The 20,460-nt window shown below is 41.0% G+C and overlaps 1 protein-coding gene across 1 annotated transcript in view; it reads right to left on the bottom strand.

The window, feature by feature from the left end:
- HS3ST5 (heparan sulfate-glucosamine 3-sulfotransferase 5) overlaps positions 1-20,460 on the bottom strand; it is a 269,519-nt gene that overhangs the window by 182,807 nt on the left and 66,252 nt on the right. The window lies entirely within an intron of this gene.

Raw genomic sequence — 20,460 nt, 5'->3', positions numbered from 1 at the left:
CTGTGGATGTGAGGAGTCCCACTGAGTTTAGAAGCTTCAAATGTTCTCTTTTCTTTATATTCAAAGAGCTTTTTTAGAAATAACACTGAAGATATTCTAGTTTCAAAGCTGGTTCAGAGGACAATCACAGCTGCCGCAGTAGATTTCCTCTATCAGAAGAGGGACTTTTCAGAGTTCCTTTTTGAAGTTCTTAAAGCCTTAATTCATATTAAATTTGGCAATAACCGAAATAATGTTGAGAGTAGTTTGCAACTGCTTCTAATATAAGTGTCAGTGTCACCTCCATGCTAAGTTTAAAAACGCAACAGCATTAATATTTACTGATCATCAGTAGAACATTATCTGAGCATAAGCTCCAGTTCTGTTCATTTTATTACTCAGATACTTATTATGAAATTAGTAGGTCTGTCAAACGATTAAAAAAATTGCATGACTAATCGCACTGTTAAACAATAATAGAATACCATTTATTTAAATATTTTTGGATGTTTTCTACATTTTCAAATCTATTGATTTCAATTAGAAAACAGAATATAAAGTGTACATTGCTCATTTTATATTTATTTTTATTACAAACTAATACAAGTACTGTAGTGCAATTTCTTTATAATGAAAGTTGAACTTACAAATGTAGAATTATGTACAAAAAATAACTGCTTTCAAAAAATAAAAGAATGTAACATTTCAGAACCTACAAGTCCACTCAGTCCTCCTTCAGCCGATAGCTCAGACAAACAAGTTTGGTTACAATTTGCAGGAGATAATCCTGCCCACATTTTGTTTAAAATGTCACCTGAAAGTGAGAAGAGGCTTTCACCTGGCACTGTTGTAGCCGGCATCGTAAGATATTTATGTGCCAGATGCGCTAAAGATTCATATGTCTCTTCATGCTTCAACCACCATTGCACAAGACATGTGTCCATACTGATGACGAGTTCTGCTCAATAATGATCCAAAGCTGAGCAGATCGATGCACGTTCATTTTCATCATCTGAGTCAGATGCCACCAGCAGAAGGTTGATTTTTTTTTTGGTGGTTTGAATTCTGTAGTTTCCGCATCGGAATGTTGCTTTATTAAGACATCTGAAAGCATTCTTCACACCTCGTCCCTCTCAGATTTTGGATGGCACTTCAGATTCTTAAACCTTGGTTCGAGTGCTGTCTCTATCCTTAGAAATCTGACATTGGTATCTTCTTTGCATTTTGTCGAACCTGCTGTGAAAGTGTTCTTAAAACAAACGTGCTGGATCATCATCCGAGACTGCTATAACATTAAATATATGGCAGAAAGTGAGTAAACAGGAACAGGAGACATGCAATTCTCCCCCAAGAAGTTCAGTCAAATTTAATTAACACTTTTTTTTAAAACGAGCATCATCAGCATGGAAGCATGTCCTCTGGAATGTTGGCCGAAGCATGAAGAGGCATATGAATGTATAGCATATCTGGCATGTAAATACCTTGAAATGCCAGCTAAAAGAGTGCCATGTGAATGCCTGTCATTGTAAATAAGAAGCAGTCAGCATTATCTCCCGTAAATGTAAACAAACGTGTTTGTCTTAGCAATAGGCTGAACAAGAAGTAGGACTGAGTGGACTTGTAGGCTCTAAAGATTTAGATTGTTTTGTTTCCGAGTGCAGTTATATAACAAAAAAAAGGTACATTTTAAAGTTACACTTTCACGATAAAGAGATTGCACTACAGTACTTGTATGAGGTGAATTGAAAAATAGTATTTCTTTTATCATTTTTACAGTGCAAATATTAGTAATCAAATATAAAGTGAATACTGTACACATTTTATTCTGTTATAATAGAAATCAGTATTTTAAAATGTAGAAAAAAATCCAAAAATAATTGAATAAACTTCAATTGATATTTCATTGTTTAACAGTGCAATTAATCACGATTATTTTTTTAATCACAGTTAATTTTCTTGATTTAATCATGTAAGTTAATTGCAATCAATAGACAGCCGTAGAAATTAGTCCCAAACCTTTATATTATATACAAAATACAACCACATTTCATAAGTGGCACTATGGCTAGCTTTTATATTGCACTTTTATCATTTAATGTGTTTTTAAAAGTTGTCAACAAAAGGGTAAATAGTCTCCCTGAAAGACCAAAGCAGAGGTCTAGGCAGCCTTTAAACAGCCCAGTGCAATAAACCCTTTCCCCTGACTCCCTGCCCTTTCCAGGAGGGAAGGGGATAGGGCAGGCTTTTAACTCTGTTGTCAGTAGAAGGGCAAGATGGATGTAGAAAGAACTGGGCTTATTATGTGAGGTCTCTCCCACAATCCATATCCCAGGCAGGATGGGAAATCCCCCAGGGAGCCTTATGCTTTATTTTCCTCCCAGTGAGACACAGCTATGTATTACCAATGTGCCATGTTGCTGAAAACACAGCAAACAAAAAAAAAGTATATCAATTAGCATCTTCATTGAAGAAACTGGAGAAGTTGTCAACAAAATACTGGCACAGTATTAGACAGAAAGGAAAAAACAGGCATTTTCTATTAAAATGGTGACCAGAAAAGTAACAAGGTTTGAGTAAGGTGATACCAACATTTTGAAGACTAGGTGAGGACATTTGAGGAAGTCTAACAGATTTTACATCAGCTTATATATTTGTATGTCTATCAGCAGCATCTCTTTGTACATCCTAGAACCTGGTATATTTCCAAACAAAAACCTTCATTATGAGAGAGTTATGATTTGAATTGTAGTGTAGATAACTTAAATATGAAGGGTCTGATCCAAAGCACATTGCAGGCAACAGCTAAACATTCCGAGACTTCAGTGAGCTCTGGATGAGGCACAAAGAATATTATTAAAATATTGTGATTCAAAATTTCCCCCCAAATATTTGACACTCAGACTTAGAGAGGCAGATCCTCAGCACCACTGACTCCGAAGGAGCCACAACCATTTGCACCAGCTAAGGATGATCTCAAATCTCTACAAAAACCTTAACTCTGCCCACTACTACTTTTCCACACTGCACAATCCACAAAAGGGACAGTATTATGACTTTCAGTTGTTTATTAACAGAAGTCAAAAGAGCGATATTTTGTTTTCATATCAATTTCTCTCTGTTCTGTATGTGGCACAGACAAGTTCATAACCTATCTATCCTGCTTTGAAGAAGGAAATACTCTGGGATTTGAAGATCATAATTGTCAAATGGGCTGGCTCAATGTGGATAGATGACTTGCCTTTAACTGATGACCCACCTGCCTGTAGTCTGAGAATTGCTTTGGAAGTGTGATTAAGATGAGAATAGTTTGTAGACATTTTTAGTCTGTAGACACAGTGAGATAAATAGGACTTTGTGGCTTGTAATAACATAGTTGGTAGGGGAGAGTGTTGTTTGTGGATTATATGTAGTGGGTAAGCTGTGAAAATGCTATGGTGTATTGACTGCTGGGGATATTGCAATAAGAAAGGAGTAGATCTTCCATAGGTGTATGGAGAATCAGAGGTGATGTTAGTGTAGCTAACTTATAAAGGGAAAGTAAATCAGAAGAAGGTCTGTGGTTCTGTACATTAGTATGTGGAATTGTGTTCGAGTATGTAGCTTATATTGGAAATGCAGAAGAGGTACAGGAGCATGGATATAAAAATATTTTAGGGATATAGATGAAGGGTGTCTTAACAATATGGTAAAATCAACCTTAACTATAAATTGAGTTTCCGTCCTGTTCAAACTAATTATATATATATATATATATATATGCGCATGCAGGGGTGCTGGAACAGTTTATAGTGGGGATACTGAGAGCCACTGACTCAAACTGTAAACCCTGTATATAATGGAAACCACTTCAAGTTAAGGGGTGCTGCAGCATCCCCTGCACTCTTAGTTCTAGCAGCTATGTAAATGAGGTTTCTCGAAGTGCTGGATTCTAAAATATAAAGTAGTTTAATGTTGCAGTTTTCCAGAAAGGGTATTTTATGTTTTTATCTAATTTCTCTGTTTGTATGCTGTGACCATAAAATGGATGATGACCTAGTGATTCTGGAAATTGAGTCTTGAATGAAGGCTAGCCTGAAGTAATGTTGGTAGAATGGAGGAAGCAACAGGAAGAGTCGACTAACATTATATCTGCACTCTGGTTGTGCAGCTGTGATATATAACATAGATTTGCAACTCAGGGGATCTTTTTAGACCTTTTACTACTTCTAAGTGCTCAGGTGGCAGCAAAGGTAACTAGCTGAGAACACTTTTTTCTATCTTTGCCTGGTGAGGAAAGGGCAAAATTTTCTTTCAAATGTGAGCTCTGCTGCAGTTATCCATACCTTTGTCATCTTGAGAGCAGCCTGCCACAATGTACTCTATGTGGGACTACATCTTGAGAACAGTTGGAAGCTGAACTAAGTGCATAATGTTGCTTCCCTCATTTTATGTGATGATGCAGTGTCATTACATAACAGTGATAGTCTGCACTGGCTGCCTGTTAGTTTTTGCATGGAATTTGAAGATGTTGGTTTTAACTCTCAAAGCTAGAGAAACTGCCTCTCTCTCTCCATAACAGCTGTGATCAGCTAAGACGGGGTGGGCAAACTACGGCCCATGGCTGGCCCATCAGGGTTTTGGATCCGACCTGCAGGATTGCCACCCCTGTAGTGCCGTGGGCCCCGCACCATTGTCGGAAGTGACCGGCACCACGTCCCTTCAGCTCCAGGGGATGGGGGGGGGAAGGACCGCGGGCAATGGGAGCTTCGGGGGAGGTACCCACAGGGGAGGGCAGCGCATGCAGCCCTTTGCCCCCCCCCAGGGGCCACAGGGATGTGGCGCAAGGCCAGGGCAAGCAGGGAGCCTGCCTTAGCCTTGCTGTGTGCCACTGCCATCCCGGAGCCACTCCAGGTAAGCGGTGCCAGGCCAGAGCCCACCCCCCCAAATCCCTCCTGCACCCCACACCCCAATCCCCTGCCCTGAGCCCTCTGCTGCACTCCTCCTGCACCCCTCCTGTACCCCAACCCCCTGCCCCACTCCTCCTGCACCTCAACTCCCTGCCCTGAGCCCCTCCCACAACCTGCACCCCTACCCCCCACCCTGAGCCCCTTCATATACCCCTCACACCTTCTCTGTCCCAATCTCTTGCCCTGAGCCCCTTCCTGCACACCTCACCCCTCCCATACCCTACACTCCCTCCCACACCCCAACCCCCTGCCCCAACTCTACATTCATGGCCCTGCATGCAATTTCCCCACCCAGATGTGGCCCTCGGGCCCAAAAGTTTGCCCACCCTTGAGCTAAGATGTTCAGTTCTCCTCAGTTTATGGTGAAAGGGCCTGCTGGCACAGTGTTCTATATTAGGGGTCCTCAACTCCTTCCTCCTTTCACACCACCCAAGACCAGATTTTTCCAGCGGAGGGAATTATTCTTCCCTACTATTCAAGTGAACATGATCAAGCTCAATAACTTGAGATAGAGTACATATTTTAGAGAGATATTCAATATTGGTCCAATGCTCAACTACCCACTTATCTTGGTAATATGGTCTAACACTTAATTACCTTTTCAAAAGTTGTGGCTTATTTTCTGTTTGAATCTTTGTAACTGCTACTTTCAGGCATTGCATCTTGATTCTCTGACACAAACATCTGAGGAATTTTAGTTATATAAAATAATCCATGAAGACTTTCACAAACTAATTGCACCATTGGGACCTCTGAGGCAAGGCTTCTTGGCTCCTTAGGTGTTTGATTTACATATTTTACAAAGTCTGCAAGCGTATAGAAAAAAGACATATCATAAGATCCATTCCCTGTCGCTCAATCCCAGCTTCTTGCAAACATATGCTAGGGACACCATCCCTGCCTACCCTGGCTGATAGCCATTGATGGACCTATCCTCCACGAACTTATCTAGTTCTTTTTTGAGCCTTATTAAAGTCTTGCCCTTCAGAACATATCTGCTCAGACATGCTGGAGCTCTATCGTGAAGTTTAGGTTGCTCACTATCTTAGTAGAATACTGAGAACCTACAGCATTCTGTCCAGGGGTTACTGGACGAGAAGCTGGATACGAGTCGACAGTGTGCCCTTGTTGCCAAGAAGGCTAATGGCATTTTGGACTGTATAAGTAGGGGCATTGCCAGCAGATTGAGGGACGTGATCATTCCCCTCTATTTGACATTGGTGAGACCTCATCTGGAGTACTGTGTCCAGTTTTGGGCCTCACACTACAAGAAGGATGTTGAAAAATTGGAAAGAGTCCAGCAGAGGGCAACAAAAATCATTAGGGGGCTGGAGCACATGACTTATGAGGAGAGGCTGAGGGAACTGGGATTGTTTAGTCTGCAGAAGAGAAGAATGAGGGGGGATTTGATAGCTGCTTTCAGCTACCTGAAAGGGGGTTCCAAAGAGGATGGATCTAGACTGTTCTCAGTGGTAGCAGATGACAGAACAAGGAGTAATGGTCTCAAGTTGCAGTGGGAGAGGTTTAGGTTGGATATTAGGAAAAACGTTTTCACTAGGAGGATGGTGAAGCACTGGAATGGGCTACCTAGGGAGGTGGTGGAATCTCCTTCCTTAGAGGTTTTTAAGGTCAGGCTTGACAAAGCCCTGGCTGGGATTATTTAGTTGGGGGTTGGACTAGATGACCTCCTGAGGTCCCTTCCAACCCTGATATTCTATGTCACAACAATAGCTCTAGTCTCTCTTTCACTGGAACAAATATGCAACTTTACTTCTGTATTACTGCCTCCTTGGACGGTAATATACTGTTGCTTTCTATTCCAAAATGAAGTAAATCATGTCCACATCAATCCAAATTCCTGACAGTTGCAAACTAGACTTCTCTAGTGTAATTGGGATTTAGCTTGTAGAAACTAAATTGCAAAGCAAATCACCAATAGGCAATTTTCTATATGCAGCTAGCGAACACTGAACCATAGATTAGATTTTAAAAACAAGGTAAATTGATTGATATTATTTTAGCTCTAGTCAGGTTAGAAGGGGGAAGCTGGGGACCTGCAGTAAAGAAAAGGGATGGAAGGGGGAGGACTAAAATGGATTGAAATGCTTTCATCAGTCAATACTTTACCAAAAATCAGATAATACAGCACTAAGCAGACAGCCAAATATGGTTTACCCTTTTACTAATTAAAATAAATGCTTATTGCTTCAGGCTACAGATAATTTAATTTAAATCTCATTTGTATATACCAAATTAAATAAATTGTAACAAGTGAACAGGATCAACAAGGAAGTCAAATTGCTTCTCCTGGGGTTTCTTATTATTCCAGCCCCTTTTCCCTACAACTCCTTCCAACATAAATACTACACAGAACTGTTTGCATTCCACATTCCACTCTGACTCATCTCTGTAAGTTATATGAGTATTGAGCAGTGGTAAAGTGCGGTTTGTTAATGAATATCCAAGTAACAGGAAAATCAAAAAGAAAATTCTATTTTTTAGTTGTTTTGCTTTTTTTCCTGGATTGTGATCTGAATGTGCAGGGGGAAGGAAAAAAAGGAAAATGTACCTCCAAAAGCACCACCCTCCAAGAACTGTTTTCCTGGTATTGAAAGAAATTTCCACCATGGCTAGTACTACAGCACAACTTACTATTCTGTCAAATATTACAAATGATTTTTTATTTTCTTTCTTGTTTTGTAACCTGTCACAGATATCTAAAAATCAGAATAATGACCTGAGAGGGCAGCCAAAAACAAAGAGGAACAAAACTAGACTTTGATAGCTAGACTTTAACCAACAAAGAACAAATAAATTATATGGTCTAATGTAGAAAGAAAGTCTTAGAAGTCCTGATCTCAACTCCTTGCATCTTACTTCTGGAGACTGGCGTAAGAACCTAAGACAGAAAAAGAGATCAAGATGTTTGTCTGGAGAGGATGTTAGGGGTCATTAATGACTGGAGTTATACACCATCAGTCAAGTCTCAAGTGGTCCCTATTGTCTTTTCAGTAGAAAAAGATAGCAGTATTTGGACTGCTCTACCCTCTATAGTAATACTTAGGAAGTGAACACAAACAACAGAAATCATCCAACTCAAATCATCAATGTGATTTCTAAGAACATACTGATAGGAGCTGCTATACTGGAACAGATCAGTATTCTAGATAGTGACCAATCCCAGATACTTAGGAGAAAGATATTAGACTTCAACAATGCATTCGTGTGTAATAATACAGGCGTACATTTCCTCTTCACACCTTGAGCTTTGGATTACTTTATGCCTAAAATCATCAGAATGATAGCCCTGGTAATTTTAATTTAGCTGGTGCAAATAGATATTATTTTGTTTATTTTGGGATTCTCATTAGGGTATTTGCTTCAGTAAAATCCTGTAGCAGTGAGTTGCCAGATTTTCTATCTTTAAAAGAGTATTCTGCTTCCCACTCAAAATTTGTTGCCTTTTGATTTTACCAATTGCCCTCTTCTTCTTTTAATATTGCAACAAAGTTCATCCTCTACCTTGGTGGGTCCTGTGCTTATTGGCGGATTTGCTCGCCTCACAGATTTACTCTGAGGGTCGGGAAACAGCCCAGAGACCTTCCCCTCTGGTAGAAGCCACAGTCCAGGTCAATTCCTCCTGTATTTGATCAAGAGTTGGGAGGTTTGGGGGGAAACCCAGGCCCACCCTCTACTCCGGGTTCCAGCCCTGGGCCCTGTGGACTGCAGCTGTCTAGAGTGCCTCCTGGTACAGTTGTGCAACAGCTACAACTCCCTGGGCTACTTCCCCATGGCCTCCTCCCAACACCTTCTCTGTCCTCACCACCAGACCTTCCTCCTGATGTCTGATAATGCTTGTATTTCTCAGTCCTCCAGCAGTACGCCTACTCACTCTCAACTTCTTGCACGCCTTTTGCTTCCAGTTCCTCGCACGCACTTCCTCTCCCCTGGCTCCCTTTGGCCTGACTGGAGTGAGCCCTTTTATACCATCAGAGGGGCCTTAGAGTCAGCTGCTTAACAGCCTCACCTGACTCTTAGCAGGTTAATTTGAGTCAGGTGTTCTCATTAGCCTGGAGCAGCCCCTGCTCTGGTCACTCAGGGAACAGAAAACTGCTAATCCAGTGGCCAGTATATCTCCCTTCTACTACTCTGCTGTTCCCAACTGGCCTGGGTCTATCACAATATGGAAAACTGTAACTAGGAGCGTCCAAATGGGCATGCCTGTATCATCTAACATTATGCACACCTCTATTATAGCTCCTCCTACACTTCCCCCCAAAATAAAATAGTCCTGAACTTTTAAATATTTCATATAGAGGCTCACCCCTACCTACCCTCCACCTACCCCTACTACCATTAATTTGTGCTGCTCTTCTCAGAAAATTTTACATTTCCACTCTCTTATAGTGTGTTAGTTCTGAGATAAGATGATCAAAACTGAACATGAATCAAGGTTATAAGATATCACAAATTATATATAGTGTCATTTGAATGCATTTATGGGTGGGATGCTCCCATACCCTTCACCCATGCAAAGAAAGCAAACAAGTGTCTATGTTGTACTGCCTCTAATTATACTGTCAATCTTTTTGACTGGTGTTCATCACAATCTCCTGTCAAAAAATTCAGTATCAACTCCCTGTTCATCAGGTCATTAATAAACATATTGACCAATACTATTTGTCTTAGTATTGACAACCTGAAATATTAAAATAGACCCACATTCTTGTACTAACAAACAATACAGTCATAAAATATGATGGATACCACAGGAAAGCGGTATGAAGAGTTTTGAAGACTTTAACATATGTGCTGTCACACATTAAAAACATTAGTATAGTATTATCAAACAGCAACATCAGACAACCACCTGTAGTGATGATTTGTTTCACGAACCATGGACCAGATTTGGAAGTCTTACTTAGTTTTCATTCAGGCGAAACTCATGCTGAAGCCCATAGGAATTTTGCGTAACTAAAGACTGAGAGGGGAGTTCAGGATTTGACCCAACTATAAACCAGTGATCTTCAATACAATGAAATCATGCCTTTACGTCCTTCTCCTAATATGTTCAACAGAAACAGAACTGGAATTTAAAGGGAAAGTTAGTCCTTGAATGGGTATTAATAATTAATAGATGACACTCCTCTTTTTTCTTTATTCTAGTGTCTTCCAAACCCTTTACTTCTACAGTTTCATAATTCCCTGAATATCCCTGTAGATATCCTTCTTACTCAGACTGCTGAGACTTTTTTTTTTTTTTAATTTCAGCTATATTGGAGAGTGGTAATAATAATCAAGCCTAGCATTCTGTCTGAATGAGCCAAAAAAGTGTCAAAGACTTTTGAAACTTTAATTGCATTTGATTCAAATGAAATTCTCTAGCCTGAATTATTGTAATGTGCCCCAACACTGGGCTACAGGGCCGGCTCCAGGCACCAGCAAACCAAGCATGTGCTTGTGGCGGCACTTTTTCAAGGGTGGCATTCTGGCCTTTTTTTGTGTGCTTCCGGCAGTAAAAGCCTAGAGCCGACCCAGGCAGCAGCAGCGTGTCTGCGCGGGGGGCACCCTGGGACCACTGCAGTTTGCAGGGTCCCTCCGGCCGGTCCTGGAGGCAGGATCCCTAGCTGGAGGGACCCCTGCTGCTTACCCCGACCCTGCCAGCGCTGGACCGGCTGGAGGCGAGGGGGGAGCGGGTGGAGTCAGCACTGGTGGCGGGGAGCCCAGGGCTGGGGTGGCAGGGGATGCGGGTTGGGGGGGGGGGAGCCCAGGGCTGGGGTGGCGGGCAACCAAAAATTTTTTTGCTTGGGGCGGCAAAAAACCTAGAGCCGGCCCTGCTGGGCTATATCTTAAAATAACTCAGAAAATGCAGGCAGTCTAAATGTCAGCAAGTGGCTGACAGTCTCTTAAGTGGTACTTCCTGTAGGAACCATAATATTTCCAGGCGCCATAAATTTTGCAAGCTACTAGTTGACTTCTGGGTGAAGTTCAAGGGGCTTAGTTTGGACTTTAAGGAAATAAGTAGTTTGGGTCCTGGCTACTTCAAGACCACTACTTTCTTGTGAAATACTGCAACAGTTGGAATTAGCTGAAAGAAAGAGTGAAAAGCAGCAAGAAATTCTTGGCTAGGGGCCCTTAACCATGGAAAGCATTTCCTCCTTAGTCCACCACAGTCTAGTCATGCTGCTGAGCTCACTGTACTAGAACAAAATGACCTCCTTTGCAAGTAGTAACTAGCCAAGAGCTAGCTGAATTAAATATGAGCATTAGACTAAATGGACTACAACTGAAATTTCCTGTTCTTCTCCAGAGCTTTTGAAAAACTCAAAATTTGCTATTTTCATTAGTTTGTACTCAGAACAGACAGACTTTTGGCTATTACTCTGAAGTTGCAAAGATCTCTCTGTACTTGTGTTAAAAAAGATAAATGATAAACTTCTTGATAAAGTCACTATGATTACATAATTTCAGCGTAGCAGAGTGTGGCTTCTGATTTTATTAAAAAAACCTTTGTTACTGAAATACAATAGTTAATGCAAATCATCCTTCACTTTACCATTCCTGCCCTTCTCTCTTGCATACATGTGTACACTCTCAACATGATGAAAAAATGCATAATTTCTCCTGATATTTGCTATTACTAGTAAATTTTAGATTCACACTAATTATCATACAAAAAATGTCCTGAAAGATGCACTAACCACAGCATGAATCAGCTTTTAAAAGTGTCCAATGTACCAAATACAATCACTGCTGCATACAGTACTGCAGGCTTAAAAAGACAAATAGTTCAATCCATTGTTCTTTTTGCAGCCTCAGAATAATGAGCAGTTGATTACATTTAAAAAGGAGGATTCAGAGTTTTTTCCAGACATTATAAAAGAACTATTATGTGAATAAAGTCACATTCTAAGTAACTTCTACGAATTATACATTTCACCTCAATAGCAGTGGAAAATTGGACCAACGTGCTCCTTTTACTAGAATGTATCAGATAGGAGACAGTAAGCATGAAAAGATTTCTTTTAAGCCAATCTGCTGAATACCTCACTGATATATATGGTTGTACATCTATAAACCTATGAAAAATGTACACGGTACTTCATTTTAATAATTAAAGGTATTCACAGTGCCAGATGGCATCCCTTAACTAATGCCATATGGTGTATCTTAACAAATGTGAAAGCTTTTTGTTGTACAGGCTCATTGGTAATCCATTTTTATTTCTAAACCAGCTAGTCAGAATTACTGAGTATCATTACTTTTTCCACTTCTCAATAATCTTCTAGAAAAAAAGAGTTACAGCATGAAACACAAAGTCAAATTTCCTTTGAAAGATATTAATAGTAGTTTAAATCTTATGGAGCAAACAGAGGCATGCATTGATGTCCTGTTGGGTACTCATATTAAATGAACCTATAAATTAACACTATTCCCAGTAAGATGATCTTCCATCGATTAATGTTTTTGTGCATTTTAAAGTAGATTAAATAAATGGAACAATCCTTTGATTAATGAATGGCGTACTTTAGACACATAGTAAAACTTGGCCCTTGGATGTAGATGGGTAGCTCCCTTTGAATTCAGTGGGAGCCATATTAGCATCCATGGGTAGAGTTTCGCTTTTGGACTTCAGTTCATGAAATTGATAAACAACATGGGGCTTGGTGAGCAATTCACACATCCGAGACAGATTTTAATCTTTTCAGTATAAAAAAGCTTAATAAAATAATGATAAATGAATACATGTATGAACTGAATCTTTAAATCTTTAAATTGTAATGACATTTGTCACATTATATATTTCCCCTGAGGATTTAAGCAACAAACAAAACAATCACTAATAAAGCCTGGCTCATCATATTGTGAGAAAATGCCTCAAGTGCAATTTCCCCATGATCACCAGTCTCTCATTTTATCTATATAAATGTATCATGCCATTCACATAGTATCTTGGCACCACATACAGGAATTCTCAGCCTGGCTGTGGTTAGAATTAAGTTCTCACCCTTTGGTGACTGCTCACGAAGATTTTTTTTTGTTTCAGAGTCTGTGTGGCCACCTTTGCTAAGGAATTGTTAGTGCAAGAAAGTGACTCTTGTTCTGCACCTTGAAGCAGACATACGATCATTCTGATTTTCCCTGTCAGAATTCCAGTAACATACCCTTCAGCAATTAAACCTGGTCTCTAGTGCCATCAGTTTCCCTGGCACTAACAGCTTTATTATACCAGTTGGTCATAATATTCTAGAGACAGTGGAAAGGAGGCACCATTTTTTGATGGTTTGGAAAAGAAGGAGAAAGAATTGGATCCTTGACTGAATGAGGATCCTTGACTGAATGAGGTATTTTCATCTACCTGTTCTGGATGGAGGTCGATTCAGTCTGGAATGGATCCAACTTCTAGGTATGTTCTGTCAGCCTTATCTACTATATATACACTCGATCATAAGCCAGTTCATTTATAAGCCAACCCCACCCCCCCAAGATGGTTAAGTAAAAATGGAAAATTTTTATAATCCATTCATAAGCTGACCCTATAATTCAGGGGTCAGCAAACTTTGGCTGTCTGAGGATGTCTGTGGCCTGGCTGGAGCTGATCCGGCAGGCTGGGCAGCGCATCCGCAGCCTGCGCCGGCGGGCCAGACCAGGTGGCGCGGCCGCATGTTCCAGCGAGCTGGGCCGGCAGGCCGGGCAGTGTGGCACGACCACAGCCTGCTCTGGGGGGCAGGGCTGAGCAGCACAGTTGCAGCCTCCCAGCCCCGTAGCTGCAGCTGCTTTGGAGGCTGGGGGGAGAGCAGCGTGGCCAGAAGAGGAGAGACTCTGGCCCTGCCTCTTCCCTTCTGGCTCTGCTGCCTCTACTTGCTCCCTCTGTTTGGGGGGAGGGGCTGCGTCCCACCTCTCCCTCTCTATACCCGTTCATAAGCTGATCCCCTTCTCTGGTGCTTCCCTTTTTTACTAAAAATATTTGGCTTATGAATGAGTATATATGTAATATTACTAGCCTAGTGGATGGGGAGGCGGGGAACAGTAGACATGAATTATCTTGAGTTTAGTAAGGCTTTTGTTCCCTCTAATTTTTTCCATCCATGTGCGGAATTAATTTTGTTATGTGCACCATATGGAAGTAATATTCGGACGTGCACCACCAGTGGAAACCACAAACCTAGATATAATACATTTTTTAAAAGTTACCATAGGGATAATTACTCCAGCCAAGACAGGTTAGGCATTTTAGAACTCACTACTCAAATAATAAAATTTAAGCATAAGAGAGAAATAAAAATTATGAAATGCATAGACCAGTCAAAAAAACTAAAACTTTGAAAGAAGTATCAAGAAGTAACAAAAACAAACAACAGCACAAGTATGTGTTGGGAGGTGAATGTGAAAGACAATTTGTGTGTATGTGTGTGAGAGACAGAGATGCACATTTCCCCTTTAAGTACACTGATCCCACTTTAAGTATGCTAGCCTTTTAAGTAGATCAGCAAATTCAGACATAGCAGCAGCTACCAGCTGTAGAGCAGTATCAACAAGACATTGTCTGTATGAAATTTTAGTTTGTTCTGACTTGGCTAGTGCTTTTTATGTAGCCTGCTGTAAACCTAGCCAAATATCTAGATAAGCTGATGTATCTCCTGGAAGACCTCTGCATACCCCATAGGTACACATACCCCTGGTTGAGAACCACTGGTCTAGATGAAATTAGTATAAAGGCGGGTTCAGGACTGGTTGAAAGACCATACTCCATGCGTAGTTCTCAACGATTCCCTGTCAAACTGTGAGGAGGTATCTAGTGGGGTCCTGCAGTGTTCTGTGTTGGTTCCAGTACTATTTAACATTTTCATTAATGACCTGGATAATGGTGTTAGTACCTGTTTAGTAAATATTAACCCTTTTAGTTCTTTACTTTCTGTATATTTGATTCATTTATATATTAACTATTCTTTAGGATATTAACAAAGAGTATGTTGAATTCTAAGGCCCCAAAGAGTGGTCCTTGACCACTAAGAACCCTATTCAGAAATTGTGTTTGACTGTATTTAATAATCCAGGGTGGCTCTATGTCCATAGAACTCCAGAGAATCTGGGAAACCATTCCCAGAAAAAAAAATATATTTATATATATATATATATATATATATATATATATAGAGAGAGAGAGAGAGAGAGAGAGAGAGAGAGCTTACATATGCATATATAAACCTGGGAAACTGATAAGGGATAATTGTTACAGCAGGTAGAAAATTATGGGGGAAGAAAGACCCACTGAAATATATCTTGTTATTCCTCTCAGTTGTAGATAATCATGCCTTCACATATAAATCAGGTAAACTGAGAATGTATAGAAATGACATCATAACATATTTCTTGTGGGAAAGAGGTTCTTTGTTTGAAAACCCTATATGTATGTGCATGCACGTATACACACACAGAGCTAGCTCTTTATAATCATAATCACCACCACATCAAAATGTAGTAATATATCTATTCTTTCTGTATAGTGATGTACTAATCTCTGATTGAAAATCTTTGATTAAATAACTCCAATTGAGCCTGTTATTTGACAATCTTGAGACATAATTAATTCAGACATGCAGCAATGGAGTTGAGATGAAGAGCATGCTTGTGAACAGGCACAGCAAACAGGAGTTTTGTAAGGGAGTTCTTCAGGTTAAGGATGAGCGACTAAGTGATCGTTGGGGTGAGGAGTTTGTTGTGTACTTGCTTGCCTGTCAAATTTATAGTGTGGTCTGTTCTGGGGGCTGTGCGCTGACCCACCTGGCCTGCTAGGCTAGGCTGACAGCTTCCTAGCAAGAATCTAGCCTGCTATCCTTTGATTCCTAATGCCTTTAGGATTCCTTGACAAAAGGGCGAGGCTAAATCAGGTAGAACATGTGATTAAAGAGTCAGCTCTTAAGCAACCAGAGGAGCTAGCAAACAGTGAAGTGTTACAAGGAAGTTTAGAGAGGGACTGGGAGAGTCAGATACATCTAACAAATTCTAAACTTAGCCCCGCTGACCATAGGCGCCGACTCCATCGGTGCTCCAGGGCTGGAGCATCCACCAAAAACAAAAATTAATAGTGGGTGCTCAGCACCCATCAGCTACAGCTGTTCAGTGGGGCCCTGCCAGAACTGTTCAGCGGCTGCGGGAGGAGCTTGGGGGAGGTTGGAGAACAGTGAGGGGCATGTGGGTGGGGGCCTTGTGTAGGAAGTGGAGTGAAGGCAGAGCCTCAGTGGAGGGTGCAGAGTGGGGGCAGGGCGCACCCTCAGGTAAAAATAAAAGTCGGCACCTATGCCCCTGCTCCCCAAAATAAACAAACAAAAACAATGCAAAAGGGTATGTTTAGCCCTGAGAAAAGATGATTGAGGGGAGACCCGATAACATGTTCAGGGCTGTTATAAAGATGATGGTGATCAATTGTTTTCCATGTCCACTGAAGGTACAATAAGAAGTAACAGGCTAAATCTGCAGCAAGGGAGATTAGGTTAGATGTTAGGGAAAAAAACTATAACACTAAACATTAGAATAGGTTGGCAGTGGTTGTAGAATTCCCAGCACTGGAGGTTTTTAAAAACAGATTACACAAACACTTGTCAGGGATGGTTAGGTAGACTTAATCATTCTTGCCTCAGGACAGGGGGCTAGATTAAATAACCTCTTGAGGTGCCTTCCAGTGCTTCATTTCTATGATTACATATACATTAACAATTTGTTAGAATTTTGTATGAACAAACTAGAAAAATATCTGATATGATTTTTAGTGCTACAATTTTCTGCCATTCTGGTTAGTCCTTTGTTTTTATTTAGATTTCTACTAACTTTTACCAACCATTGGATAACAGAATCATAATTCATTTCTACCTCATCTTTAAGAAAAAAGAATCCAAAATATTTGATCCTGATTCTTCAATGGATTTACTCCAGTTTGACTCTACTCACTGGAGTTTCACTGGTATAAGACAAGTGTAATGGAGTGGACAACATATGCCTTCAGATGTTAAAAAAAGTCAGTCTAGAAGAACTATTCATTCTAATAAAGATGAAGGCTAAGAGCATTAAAAGAGACTGATTTGGGGCACCAATGGTACACCCTGCACAGGGCCTGAGTTTCAGAAAGTAAGGCGGTTAGCAATTCCAACAATTGAGGTACTCAACATGATTATAGGCTGGAAAAGTTAAACAACCAGCCAGATTATGAAAGAGAGTTAGATTTTAGATGTTTAAGCTAAAGATGATGAAATCAGTACTAATTTGATCACCCACTCTCCAATTCATAGCTCTTGCATGTGGGTTGATGAACTATAGAAGAACCTCCAATTTAGCCTTAATTGCGTCTTGCTTAAATAGCGAATCCATTTCTAACTTACCTGTTTCTCTAGATAGCAAATCTTTATATGACTGACTTATTTTGCAGGTGAAACAAATTTGATCACTTAATGATACTTTGAATACTGAAGGCATTATTTTAGCAGTACTGTATATCTAAAAGTCATTTCTGAATGCCAAATTGGTCATGCAGCTATGAAAAAGTGGTCCTCATATATAAACATTAATGGATGCAGTTTCGTGTCTTTTGGCTATTAAGAATGTCACCAAAAGGACAAGCAATAAGGTATTATTGATCAGCCAGGAGATAATAAATCATGTCCATTTATATTTTATAAATCATTTGTAATCAATATATATTATATAATATACATACACACACACATATATATATTTTCAGTCTTGGAAAGAGAGACACTTTTGTTCTCTGTTGCTATTGCTTATCTTTTGCCTGAAATCACAGCTCTTCATTTGTGATATCATACTCATTTTTATGGCAACAAATTACACTGCGATATTCCAAACATAGGATTATTCATTAAGTTAGAGAGTGAAGAAAGAGACCAGGAACAGATGAATTCTTAAAAACAAAAGTTTTCACAGATATCCTTGTTGTGGATGGGGGGAGCTAGGAGAAAAATAAAGAATATGTGATTTCTCTTCTAGAAGAACATTGTAAGAGGGTCACAGGGCTGTCTAATTGTGTGTGTGGGGGGCACATCCAGTGAGGCCCTAAAGAACATGACTCCTCCCAGATGAGGACAACTCCAGACTTAGGAAGTAACCCGACAGGAAGATCAGAGGAAGTGCTTCCTGGCTGGGGGAGAGAAGGGCTTGGTCAGCAGCACCTGTAGCCAGAGGGGAGCTGCCTCTATCCTTTGACAGTAGTAAGAGGTCACACAACAATATTATAAGCAGGGTTGGTAGCACCACCTATTTATTAAGGGTGTCTGACATTTCCCATTATAATACCATTTAGTTTTCCATCCAGGGCATGTGTTTCAGGCTGAATTGTTTTGGTTAATTTCTGCCACAATGGTTCAGTCATTTCCATAAACAAGACTAGGGAAAAATACACTGTTTTGCCCATGTTAAAAAATTCTGGTGACCTTTTCTTTGAAAACTCTAGTGCCCCCATGCTTTGGAACAGGAACTTGAAATTTGGCAGACGCATGGTTTTTGTGTCAAGGGTTTGCCTTTTCCTGACCCCAGGGAAATCTGTTCAAATTTGGGCAAGTTATAAGCTTTTGGAAAAGTCTCAATTCACACATGCTCAGTAGAGATATTAGATGTTAGCAGCTAAATTCTCCAAAGATTACTCCAGTTCCTGGCTGCTGAGAGCCATGTTGGAGCTGGGCTGCACTCCTGAACTGAGAGCAGGGAGACTATCTTCTGTGTCTCAAAACACTCCTGTTGCACCCAAGTAGCATGGAGGAGGAAGCTGCCTAATTCAAATGCAGAAGGGGACAAGAACCAGACCAGGAGGGTGAGACTGGGTGAAAAAGGAAACTGGGTCTGGGAGCCACGAGGGAGACCAAGGACTGACTGGGCAAGGAGACTGGCAGGCACAGGGCAAATGGGTGGGGAGACAACTGGGAGTCAGTAGGTGTAGTGGAGACTGAGCTTGGATGAGTAGCTGGAGGGGTGGGGACTGGGACTGTCTAGGCAAGGAGTCTGAGTACCAATAGGGCGGGGGAAAACAATGAGGGTGGAGGGGAAACAGATCTAATAGTTGGAGAACTGGGATTGGCTGGACAAAGGGACTGGGACAAGGAGCCTGGGACAGGCAGAGATGGAAGAGGAGCCCAGGATGGCAACTGGAAATCTGTTGGAAATTATTTTCCTAATAAGTTTAAGATTTACAATGACTCAGTTTCCACACAAGCATTCCCTTATTAATTCAAAGGCCTCTTGGTGATAATTACACACAATGTACAAACATGAGCATATATACCTATATTCTATACCCTATAGCAATACATTTACTAGTACTGACCAGAATATTAACAACAGGATCATGCCCATGAGGTATCTTACTATCATGGCATTCTCCAGAGGGGTAAGGAAGAGCTCTGACAAAGACCACCTAGGAAACCTTGCTTTCTCCTACACTGTAACAATGACATCACCTGTTTGTAGGGTGACCAGATGTCCCAATTTTATAGGGACAGTCCCGATTTTTTAGTCTTCTTAAATAGGCGCCTATTACCCCCCACCCTGTCCTGATTTTTCACATTTGCTGTCTGGTAACCCTACCTATTTGTTGTCAGACCTTAGCTAAGGCCAGATGAAGCAGCCAGGGTTGAACCATGTCCTCTGCCCGGGTCAAGACAAGACAAGGAAACCTTGAAGAAAGGCCTAGTCACTGATCTTATTTGGCCATATTTCTCTCAACTATCTAACTACACATTTAAAAAAACAATTATTTATTGCACCTGGTGCCCAATTAACCATATTTTCTTTATTTCTGTTTCTTAAACCCAAACCTAAAATAAGATAACACTGATATTTCCAGGTTCACCACATGTTTAAAACAAACAATCCCCCTTTCTAATGATCTCATTCTTTTTGGTCACATGCTTTGGGCCTATCACTCATATTAACATCCAAACTCAGTTTAAAATCATAATTCATCTAGGTCTAATGTGGGCCTATACTCCTACAATGCTAGTAGCCAGGAAATGTGGGCACAGAGAGAGAGAGTGTGAGAGAGTGATTGTGAGAGAGAGGCAGATAGGATGAAGAACTGGGAGTGGGGGGACTGGGACTGGGCAAGGAAACTGGTAACAAGGAGCTAGGAGTTTGTGAAAGAGGGAGCACTGGGACTGTCTAAGGCTTGGTCTACACTGGGGGGAGGAGGGTGTCGACCTAAGATACACAACTTCAGCTATGAGAATAGCATAACTGAAGTCGACGTATCTTAGGTCGACTTACCTCGCATCCTCATGGTGCAGGGTCGACTGCCGCCGCTCCCCCGTGAACTCCACTTCCGCCTCTCGCCGTGGTGGAGTACAGGAGTTGACGGCAGAGTGATCAGGGATTGATTTATCATGTCTACACTAGACACGATAAGTTGATCCCTGATAGATTGATCGCTACCGCCGATCCGGCGGGTAGTGTAGCTGTACCTTAAGTGAGGAGAATCAGACTGGAGGAGCTGCCACAGGTGGGGAAGTGATAGGACCAGAGGGAATGGGAC

The sequence above is a fragment of the Mauremys reevesii genome, linkage group 3, assembly GCF_016161935.1.
Source record: "Mauremys reevesii isolate NIE-2019 linkage group 3, ASM1616193v1, whole genome shotgun sequence".
NCBI classification, from domain to species: Eukaryota; Metazoa; Chordata; order Testudines; family Geoemydidae; genus Mauremys; species Mauremys reevesii.
Note: the sequence above shows the minus strand (reverse complement) of the source record. Positions and strands in the feature narration are given on the sequence as shown.